Below are 12,154 nucleotides of genomic sequence, written 5' to 3'. Positions count from 1 at the left end.
TATGATTATAAATAGAATCATTGTCATCTTCACAAATAAAATTTGTCTATATCTTTTTTTTTCCTTATTTTTAAGTGATTCTTGATAAATATCAATAAAATGTTTTGGTGTATGACAAATATGTGACCAATGACCTTTGCTTCCACAACGATCGCATATATCTTTCATATTTTCACTACTTTGAGTAGTTTTACCCTTTCCAATTTTTTTCACTATTTTTCCACTTCTAGTATGAAAATGTATATTTCTAATTATCACCATAACCATGTCCATAACCATTACCACAGCCACGATTATTGTTACGTCCACGACCATGACTATGACTATAAGTTTGTGCATAATTATAGTAGTCACAAGTTGTTACATTCACTTCTGGGAATGGAGTAATGCCAGTTGGACGAGATTCATGATTTTTCATCAAAAGCTCATTATTTTGTTTAGCCACAAGGAGACAAGAAATTAATTCAGAATATTTTTTGAATTCTTTTTCACGATATTGCTGCTGCAGGAGCACATTAGATGCGTAAAAAGTGGAGAATGTTTTTTCTAACATACCTTCATCAGTGACATTTTCTCCACACAATTTTAATTGACATGTGATTCTAAATAATGCTGAAATATACTCGCTAACAGTTTTAAAATCTTACAATCGTAAATGCATCCAATCATAATGAGCTTTTGTTAAATTAACTATTTTTTTTGTGGTCATATCTGTCTTTTAAATTATTCCAAAGCACAAGTGGGTCTTTTATCGTGAGATATTCATTTTTCAAACCTTCATGAAGGTGATGACAAAGAAAGATCATAACTTTAACCTGATCTTAATTAGATGCTTTATTTCCTTCTTTGATAGTATCTCTAAGACCTTTTGCATATAAATGAATTTCAACATCTAATACTCATGATAAGTAATTTTTTCTGTAATATCAAGTGCAACAAATTCGAGGTTTGTAAGATTCGACATATTTAGTACTATCATAAAAATAAGAATAAGTTAGATATCATCTAAATATTATAACGATCAAAGTAAAAATAAAATAATATATTATTAAATTACTAGTAATTTCCTTTTATATATATATATATATATATTTTATAGACACAAATTTATATATACAATAATTAAAATAAATAATAATATATTTTTATTAAAAAAATCAAAATAAAAGAATACCGTACCTTTGTTCAAGAATGTTCCTTCCTTGCAAAAGTGTGTAGTAGAGCCCTCGTGCCGATGACGTGTTATAAAATGAAGGTAAAATTGTAAGAAAGAATAAAGAGAGGAAGAGAGAATCTCAATTTCATTTTTTGTATCCTCAATACAAATTAGACGCTTATTTATAGGCCTAAAACTATAACCAAAGAATCGTATCTTTTTGAATGAGAATTAAATAAAAAACTTACAAAATCTTAAGTTACAAAGAATAAGTAAGAGTTATGAATATGGACATTCACTCATAATAATTCATAACAATATCTAAAATGTAAAATTTTAAGAATCTCAATTTTCATATATAAACATGTGAAATAGAAGTAATTCCAAAAAATCAAACACATATGTCTACAACACATAAACTAGAGAGAAGATCCAAATTAAGAAATAAATTTATAATTTAAAAATATTTATAGCTCGTCAAAAAATTCGTTTCTCAATCATTGCTTAAGTACAGGGCATCACGTGGAGTGAAATCAACCATAATAATAAATAAATAAATAAATATATATATATATATATCAGATAAGAAGTTATATTTAAATTTAAAGTGTAAATAAATAATTAATTTTTTTAAATATTATTTTAATATTATAATTTTTTATAGATTTATAGTGTTTCCATAAATAAACCATAATTATTTACTTCTGACTTATAATTTTAACAATGTAATTTTAATTTATTAATATTTGTACTGTATAAGATTCTAATATTTTAATCAAACAAAACAAATATTATGAATATAATATGTTTTAAATAAATGAAATATATTTAAAAATGTGTAGAAAATAAATTAAAAGACATTGAAATAAATTTATTTACAAACAATTCCTATTTTATAAATTTAACTCTCCATGTTTTTAAAATGAATACATTATTTTATTATATTTCTTTTTATTCATAACCTTTGACTTTATCATTAATTAATAATTTTTATTTTTTAATTTCCAAATTGTTAAGTTGTTTAAATTTATTTTATATATGTTAGAATTTTTATATCAAAAGTTCCTTTTAAGTTATGATATTAAAATTTTCAAACTCAACTTTATTTACTTTAAATTTTTTTCTTTGTTCGTATTCAAAGTTGTGACTATTTAGACTATAAGGTAAATTACTTAATTTTGAAAATATTACTCTTTCTCTTATCTATATCTATATATATATATATATATATATATATATATCTATCTATCTGTGTGGTATAAATTTTAAAAATACTTGTATAATATATAAAATATCGTAATTAACCTTTCTGTTTAAAACAATTAAGAATTAAAAGCACATAAGAGATATTATTAGTACAATGTATTATACCACCAATGACTAATATTTTATTTTATTTTATTATTATTATGTCATGATTTTATATACCATTAAATGAGATTAAAATTAATAAACTTATTTTAGAGTAACTGAATTGTGTGCATATGTAAAAGTCAATGATGATCATGTAATAAGCATAAATAGTTGTGATTAGTTTTGCGTTGATAGTTGAATGATTATTAAGACTTTTCATGTACAAATTTTCTGTTACAAAATCCATTGTTGCAGAATTCTTAGCATGTAGACGGGGAGATCTATGAAGCATTCTTTGGATGTTCAAAAGCATTTGTACTGTAAACAACAGAGTTACATGGTCTCATATCTCCCCAATTATTTATGTTCTCTATAATCACTAAATGGACCAGAAACTCCCATTTCTACACTTAAAAGTTTCTGAGAAGCTCTTCATAGCATAAAAAAATGGCAACAGAGAGAAGACAAGGCGAGAACATGCAAAGCAAAAATATCATAAGAAATGGAGGGGTGATCACAATCTATATAGAATCATCAAGAACACGCTCATGTAAAATATCGGAGAATCCCATAAAGAAAACTATGTCACATCCACATTTTAGATTGCCACAAACTAGAGGAACACATGGTTATGATCGTTGGGCTCTACTTGCTTACTCTAGACAACTCAAAGAAAATGCACGCTCCAAAACAAAGGTTCAATTGCCTCACAATCGGTCACATCTAAGAAGAGAGGCAAGTTCTCTCTTTTCTTTTACGACAATTACTTGGTTTTCTTCCAACACCATTTTTAGGGAAAATACCTTGTCGTGTCATAACATATATTATTATATTTTGAAAATTTTACTAACTTTAGGAGAAGCAAGTATTATTAGTTGAACCGGTTCAAATATGCTCGCCTTCAACTCAAATGCCACCAAGCTCAAGTAATCAACTCAAGCATGTATGTGTGGAACACAATGGGAGCAAGCAAATAAGCCAATCCAAGAACAAAAAGGGTAGCGGAAATAAATGTATCAATTTTTTGGTAAAATATCATCTGATCAAACATTATGATTTGTTTTGTTTTATTTTGTTACATTATGGTAACTGTACTGACTTGTTTCTGTGTTTGATTTGGATTTGTTGTTCTTTTGCAGAGAAAACTGAAGAATATGTTGAAAAAAATGTCATGAAAAGACATCATGGAATAAAGAAGATTAAGATCGTGATGTTTGAAGGCAACAAATAATTTCAATTCGTTGAAGTGTTTTCTTTTTTTTCATCACCTCGAAATTCTTCATTTGATTTTGTTGCTTGATTATGATTTTTTTTCTCTAATTGTCAATCCATTTAGTTGAAAAACTTAAGCTTAATATTATTGAACATAGAAGTTAAGAGAGAAATAAGTCTAAAAATTGTGCACATTAATTGAAGAGTTGAAAGGAAAGTTATACTAGATCTGTTATTTTTTCAAACGGGTGAATTTTATCGTCATCAAGTTTTTGTCCATGTGTTATTTTATGAGTAAACCATTCTTATTTGTTCTTGAATTAATACAAAATTAAATAACAAATTGAAATTTTAATGTCCATAAAATATATATATATATATATATATATATATATATATATAATCATATCTGAATGTAGTATGTAAGACTATTACTAAAGATTTTTTTTTTACATAAGAACTCAAATCTAAATTTTTTTAAAATAATATTAAGTCGTTTATTACTCAAAAATTATAAATTAATTTTCATTGGTAGCATCACTAATTCTTAAACATTTAATATTTCTAACTTAACCATATCCAGCACAGTTTTAATATCAATTAATCTTCTCATCATCAATCCGTTGTGATTTCAAGACATAATACCACAACCAATATTTTGGATAAAACACAACATAGGTAAACCAATTTCATAAACTATGAAGTGCTCTACGTACATAATTTTTCATACCGAATAACTAAACCATACAAATCAACTTATTCCACGTCAACGTATCACAACCTCTTGATCATCAATTCATATGAACAAAAATAGAAGGCAATGTTCGGATTTTATATAACAACATGGACAACTACAGCTCAACAAGTGTTTACATGAACTCTTTTATTATAAATTTATGTCATCGTTGTGCTATCAAGGCGAGGAAAGTCTACATCAACACATAGAGTAGGGTTTAGTATCTAATTTATGATTAGTAAAACTTTAATAAATATTAGTTAATAATCGTCGACTCATTTTTTATATGTTTGACTTAATTATATAATAATTATATTTTAACTAAAATTTAATAGATTAATTTTGATGAATCCATAGATTCTTTTAATTTTTTATTATAGTCTAAATCTAAAAAATATTATAAAATTAGTAACTTTGTCTGTATTTGAATATAAAGAGTAACTTATTTTTTTTAAATATCCAACCACACTAGATGAATAATACATATTTATTTTGTTGAGCATATGAGTCATCTCATTGACTCTATCAATATTTCTATGGATATCACTCTTCTTATATCATATCACTCTTCTTATATCAAAGGGACAAATTGATGATAATCACAAACTGTGTCGCCGAATTAAACGATCTTGAATTGAATTTCACACAATAAAAATAAAATTATTACGGCACAAATAAGAATTGAAATAAGAAGAAAATTAATAAAAAGTAAAAATAGAATAGAGATGGAAAATGGCGCCACAATCGCAAGATTGATAAGCCAAGGAACGATCGCCATAAGAGTTTTGGCCTCTTGATAAGATCAAAGAAAATTGGCTCACTCAAGAACCTAGAGTCACACGCTCTCACAAGAGTGTTCAATCTCAAATTATATTCAAAACTAATTAAAAGTGTGTTTACAAGAGCTTATATATGTCTAATGCCTGTAAACTAATACTAACGCAAACCCTAATGGGCTTCTTGTACCAACAAGCCCAAATTCAAATAGACTAAATAAAATAACAAGATCTTATCCTAAATAAAAACTCAAAATAAGTAATTACTAATATTAAAATAAATAAACTAAACATAATAATTAAATCCTAATAAAACTCGTTAGAGTTCAAATCCTCTAAGCATATGTAATTGATTATCTTGGGCTTTTCTAACTCTAAATTGAGCTCCCTTTCAAATAAGACAACAACAATCTTTTCTAAGTCTTCATTTATTCTTTTTGCCCTTACCCTTGTCATTGGTCCTTGAAACTCTTCCAATGCCTTCAAGTCTTTGTCTTCAATGGGCCTTCCTTGATTCTCATCAATCCCTCCTTCTTCAAGAGAATTTGTCCTCAAATTTGACTCTTTATTATCTACATCAAAGAGAGATAAATCAGATACATTAAAAGTAGCACTAACACCATATTCACCTGGTAAGTCCACTTTGTATGCATTATCTCCAATCCTCTCTAAGACTTGGAATGGTCCATCTCCTCTTGGCTGAAGCTTTGACTTTCTTTGTATAGGAAACCTCTCTTTACGCATATGTACCCAAACCCAATCTCCGGGTTCAAATACCACTCTCTTCCTTCCCTTGTTGGCATATTTTGCTTGTTGTTCAACTTTCTTTTCAATTTGAGCCTTCACCTTTTCATGCAACTTTTTAACAAATTCAGCCTTGGCATTACCATCCTTATGTACTAAAGACGCAACATTAGGAAGTGGCAACAAATCAAGCGGGGTGAGAGGATTAAATCCATAAACAACCTCAAAGGGTGATACAGGGTAGTTGAATAAAATGTCCTATTATATGCAAATTCAATATGAGACAAGCATTCATCCCATGATTTGAGATTTTTTTTTACCATAGTTCTGAGAAGAGTAGTTAAGGTATGATTTACCACCTCTGTTTGTCTATCTGTTTGTGGGTGACATGTGGTAGAGAATAGAAGTTTGGTTCCAAGTTTTTGCTACAAGGTCCTCCAGAAGTGACTTAGAAACTTCGAATCTCTATCTGAAACAATGCTCCTTGGCAAACCATGCAACCTTACAACCTCTTTGAAGTATAGGTCCGCAATATGTGTAGCATCATCTACTTTCCTACATGGAATAAAATGAGCCATCTTTGAAAATCGGTCCACAACCACAAATATGGAGTCCTTGCCAGTCTTTGTCCTTGGCAAACCTACAATGAAGTCCATAGAAACATCAATCCAAGGGTAACCTGGAACAGGTAATGGAGTATAAAGGCCATGATGATTTACCTTGGATTTAGCCCTCTTGCACACAACACACCTTTCACAAAATTTATAAACATAATGTTTCATTTTAGGCCAAAAGAAGTGTTCTTGCAATATCATTAAAGTTTTAGGTACACCAAAGTGTCCCATCAAACCACCTTCATGGGCTTCTCTCACAAGCAAGTCACGAATTGAGCATTTAGACACACACAATTTATTCCCCTTAAACAAATACCCATCATGCTTGTAAAATCCATCATGAGCTCCCTTTTCACAAGATGCATATAATTCAGCAAAGTCAGCATCATGCACATATAGTTCCTTTACATGTTCAAATCCAAGCAATTTTGTATCAAGCATAGAAAGCAACACATAACGCCTAGATAATGCATCAGCCACTACATTCATTTTACCTTGCTTATGCTTAATAATATAAGGGAATTGTTCTAGGAACTCTACCCACTTAGCATGCCTTTTATTTAATTTTCCTTGACCCTTAAGATATTTCAATGATTCATGGTCACTATGGATCACAAATTCTTTAGATAAAAGATAATGTTGCCATGTTTGGAGTGCCCTAATCAAAGCATAGAGTTCTTTATCATAAGTAGGATACTTCAAGCATGCTCCATTAAGCTTTTCACTAAAGTAAGCAATGGGATGTCCCTCTTGCGTCAAAACAGCCCCTATCCCAACATTAGATGCATCACACTCCAATTCAAAAGATTTAGCAAAATTAGGGAGTGCAAGTATCGGTGCATGCATAAGCTTATTCTTCAAAGTATTAAAGGCTTCTTGTTGCTCCCTTTCCCATTTAAAACCCACATTTTTCTTAACAACTTCATTTAAGGGTGCGGCAATGGTACTAAAATCTCTCACAAAGCGCCTATAAAAGCTTGCTAACCCATGAAAGCTCCTCACTTCACTCACAGTCCTAGGGGTTGGCCAATCTTTAATGGCTTTAACCTTTTCCTCATCCATATGCACACCTTTAGAATTAACAACAAAGCCAAGAAAAATTACATGATCTTTACAAAATGTGCATTTTTCAATGTTTGCATACAATTGTTCATGTCTTAAAACCTCTAACACACACCTCAAATGCAACATATGCTCATCAAAAGATTTGCTGTAAATTAAGATATCATCAAAGTAAACAACAACAAATTTTCCTAAGAAGTTCCTAAGCACATGATTCATTAAGCGCATAAAGGTGCTACGTGCATTAGTCAACCCAAATGGCATAACCAACCATTCATACAAGCCATATTTAGTCTTAAAAGCTGTTTTCCATTCATCCCCTTCCCTTATTCTTATTTGGTGATATCCACTCTTAAGATCAATCTTAGAAAAATAACAAGCACAAAACAATTCATCAAGTAAATCATCCAAACGGGGTATGGGGTGTCTATACTTTACAGTAATATTATTGATAGCACGACAATCAGTACACATCCTCCAGCTTCCATCTTTCTTGGGTACCAAGATGACTGGTACAGCACAAGGGCTTAGGCTTTCCTTTACCCATCCTTTCTCTAACAATCCTTCTACTTGTTTTTGAATCTCTTGAGTTTCTTGAGGATTGCTCCTGTATGCAGGTCGATTGGGCAAGGTTGCCCCTGGAGTCAAGTCAATTTGATGTTCTATCCCTCTAATTTGAGGTATGTCGTGAGGCACTTCTTTAGGGAAGACATCTTCAAATTCCTGCAAAAGAGAAGAAACACCACTAGGCAAAGTATTATTAGCAAAAGAATTAATATAATCACTATGAGGACTTTCTTTACAAAAAAGTAGATACATAGGCCGAGAGGCCAATAACGCTTTTCTCACTTCCTTTTTTTTTACAAATAAATTTTCTCTCATTTCATGTTGATTTTTTTTCTTCACTTTTCTTTTCACTATCATATTTTTCATTTGGAAGTGTCCTCACTTTTTCTCCTTTCTTTTTAAGGTTCCCCTCAAACTCACTCTTTTTCTTTTCATCTTTTCTCTCTTGCTCTCTTCTCAACCTCATGACTATTTGATCATCACACACTTGACTAGGAGTCATGGGCACTAGAGTGATTGTGCTCCCTTTATGTATAAATGTGAACTTGTTAGAATGATCATCATGAATAGCTTTCTTGTCAAACTGTCAAGGTCTCCCTAAGAGTATATGACTTGCTTCCATAGGCACTACATCACACAAGACTTCATCTTTATACTTGCCAATAGAAAAAGTAATTAAAACTTGCCTATTAACAACCAACTCCCCTTCATCACTCAACCATTGTAGCTTATAAGGCTTGGGGTGAGGAGTAGTAGTAAGATTCAATTTTTCAATAAGTCGAATACTAGCCACATTGGTACAACTACCACCATCAACAATAAGAGAACAAACCTTTCCAAGTACCAAACATCTTGAATGAAAAATATTTTCTCTTTGTGTGGTATCATCCTCCTTAGCTAAACTACCCAAGAGACGCCTTACCATAAGCAAATCTCCCTCGTGGCATAAAGCTTCAAACTCACTATCCTCTTCACTTGAAGCGTGGATGATTGAGATGAACTATCACTTGAGATCTCACCATTCTCTCTCAAAATCATGGTTTTCTTGTTTGGACATTGGGATGCAATATGACCCTTTCCAAGGCACTTGAAGCATTTAATTTCGCTATGTCGAGAAGTAGAAGAAACAGAAGCATTAGTAGGATTAAAAGAAGTTTTAGGTGAATGTTTACCACTTTGGACAGTCATGTCCTTAGTTAATGTTCCCTCCTTCTTCACTCCTTCCTTCCATCCTTTTGAGTTATAGGAGGAGATACTCTTCCTTAAAGTACCCTTTCTCTTTAGTTGTGCTTCTACTTTAATAGCTTGATGAACCAAATCTTCAAGTTCCACATAGGGATGAAGTTCCACTATGTCACGGATGTCATGGTTCAACCCATTTAAGAAATGGGCCATTGGTGCTTCTCTTTCTTCAAATACATTAGCTCGTATCATGGCAACTTCCATTTCTTTATAATAGTCATCAACACTTTTGCCACCTTGCCTCAAACCTTGAAGCTTTGTATGAAGCTCTCTATTGTAGTATGTAGGAACAAATCTCCTACGCATTAGGTTCTTCATTTCAGTCCATGTATCTACAGGCTCCTCATCATATCTCCTTCGGTCCCTTTGAATTTGATCCCACCACACCAACGCGTAGTCGTAAAACTCTAGGGAGGCCACCTTTACTTTCTTTTCTTCATTATAATCATGGCATGAGAATACTTGCTCTATCTTCAATTCCCACTCTAAGTATGCTTCAACATCATTCCTTTCATGAAAACTAGGAATTTTTATTTTAACTCCACCAATTCTCTCATTTTCTCTTATTCTTACATCTTCTCTTCTTCTTCTTTGATTCCTCCTCTCTCTATTATCTCTCCACCTATCATACCTCCTTTCTTCATCATCTCTCCTATTTCTTCTTCTTTCTCTTGAAGAATTACTAGAGTCTCCATGGGCATGTGGAGAACGATTACGTGACCGCCTTCTTGCATTATTTGCCAACGCCTCTTGAATATTCCTTATTGCTTCATTTTGCCTTTCAAACATGTTTTCAAATCTTTGAGCAAGTCTTTCAATTTGCGAGGCAGGAGTGCTCTCTCTACTTGATCCTCCTTCTTGAGACATTTTACAAAACAATAAAAGTTAATGCAAAAAGAAAAGGTTCTCTCCACTCGCTAAGTGTTTTCACTCAGTAGATATTCACTCGTGTTTCACTCTAAATTGGCTTTTGTGTAAGGATTTCTCTCTTGCCTTTTTCCCCTCAAATGCTCTCAAGAGTTCTTAAGGAAGTCAACATCCAATCCACATAATTAACCAAAACCAAGAGACAATCAATCAATGAGACTCAAGTGAAGCCAACAAAAGAAAACTCTAAGACAAAACTAAGGAAGCCAACAAGACAATAGAAAAAAAAAGACTAAATAAGAAATAAGCACACTCAAAAATAGATTGCAAATAAGACAAAATTGGAGAATTTAAAGAAGATTATATAACGTTAAACAACTACTTTTTTTTTTGGTATGGAATCAAGCAAAATAAGTGAAAGATTGGAAGAAATATATCAAAAACATACTTTTGTATGTTGCAATTTTTTTTTTGTAGTATATTTTTTTTCCTCTATTTTTTTTCTAATGAGCAACGTGCGATGAATAGTACTTTTCAATACAATTCTAACCAAAGCTCTTGATACTAATTGATGACAACCACAAACTGTGTCGCCGAATTAAACGATCTTGAATTGGATTTCACACAATAAAAACGAAATTATTACGGTACAAATAAGAATTGAAATAAGAAGAAAATTAATAAAAAGTAAAAATAGAATAGAGATGGAAAATGGCGCCACAATCGCAAGATTGATAAGCCAAGGAACGATCGCCACAAGAGTTTTGGCCTCTTGATAAGATCAAAGAAAATTGGCTCACTCAAGAACCTAGAGTCACACGCTCTCACAAGAGTGTTCAATCTCAAATTATATTCAAAACTAATTAAAAGTGTGTTTACAAGAGCTTATATATGCCTAATGCCTGTAAACTAATACTAACGCAAACCCTAATGGGCTTCTTGTACCAACAAGCCCAAATTCAAATAGACTAAATAAAATAACAAGATCTTATCCTAAATAAAAACTCAAATAAGTAATGACTAATATTAAAATAAATAAACTAAACATAATAATTAAATCCTAATAAAACTCGTTAGAGTTCAAATTCTCTAAGCATATGTAATTGATTATCTTGGGCTTTTCTAACTCTAAATTGAGCTCCCTTTCAAATAAGACAGCAACAATCTTTTCTAAGTCTTCATTTATTCTTTTTGCCCTTGCCCTTGTCATTGGTCCTTGAAACTCTTCCAATGCCTTCAAGTCTTTGTCTTCAATGGGCCTTCCTTGATTCTCATCACAAATAATCTATCTTATCAAAATTGCATTTTTTTAATGTAATTTACTCTATCTTTAATCCTAAGTATTACTATAATTTGATTACATTTGATGGACCTAAAATATAGAGCTCTACACACATTGATCATAACAATTTTAGGTCAAAAGATAATGTATATCATTCACATTAAGAATTGTTATACTCATAAAAATTCATGTAACATTTTCGTAGTAAATTAGTCTAATATATTATTATTCTTAATTTATGTCGATGTAAAGATTGATTATATATAAGATTCAATCATCCGTCTATTTGCACATTAATCTTAATATTATGATTATAAAAATTAATCATCTTACACTCTAATCTTACTATTTAAGTAATAGCTCACTATCAAATTGTTTACTGGATATTATACAAGTTTGATTTACTAGTTTACTAACATTATTATATATTTTAGAAAATATATATAATCTTTAAGGACTAAAATTTAGTAACAAATTTTTTTTCATTAAATATAAAATATTTATGACTAATTTTTATTTCATCACTAATAGTGACAAAATGTT

At 30.7% G+C, this 12,154-nt stretch overlaps 1 pseudogene; it reads right to left on the bottom strand.

The window, feature by feature from the left end:
* Positions 1-247: 247 nt before the first annotated feature.
* LOC113874332 lies at positions 248-9,780 on the bottom strand (annotated as a pseudogene).
* Between the last annotated feature and the right edge of the window lie 2,374 nt (positions 9,781-12,154).

This window comes from Abrus precatorius, unplaced genomic scaffold, assembly GCF_003935025.1.
Source record: "Abrus precatorius isolate BTA unplaced genomic scaffold, Abrus_2018 Scaffold8, whole genome shotgun sequence".
NCBI lineage: Eukaryota > Viridiplantae > Streptophyta > Magnoliopsida > Fabales > Fabaceae > Abrus > Abrus precatorius.
Note: the sequence above shows the minus strand (reverse complement) of the source record. Positions and strands in the feature narration are given on the sequence as shown.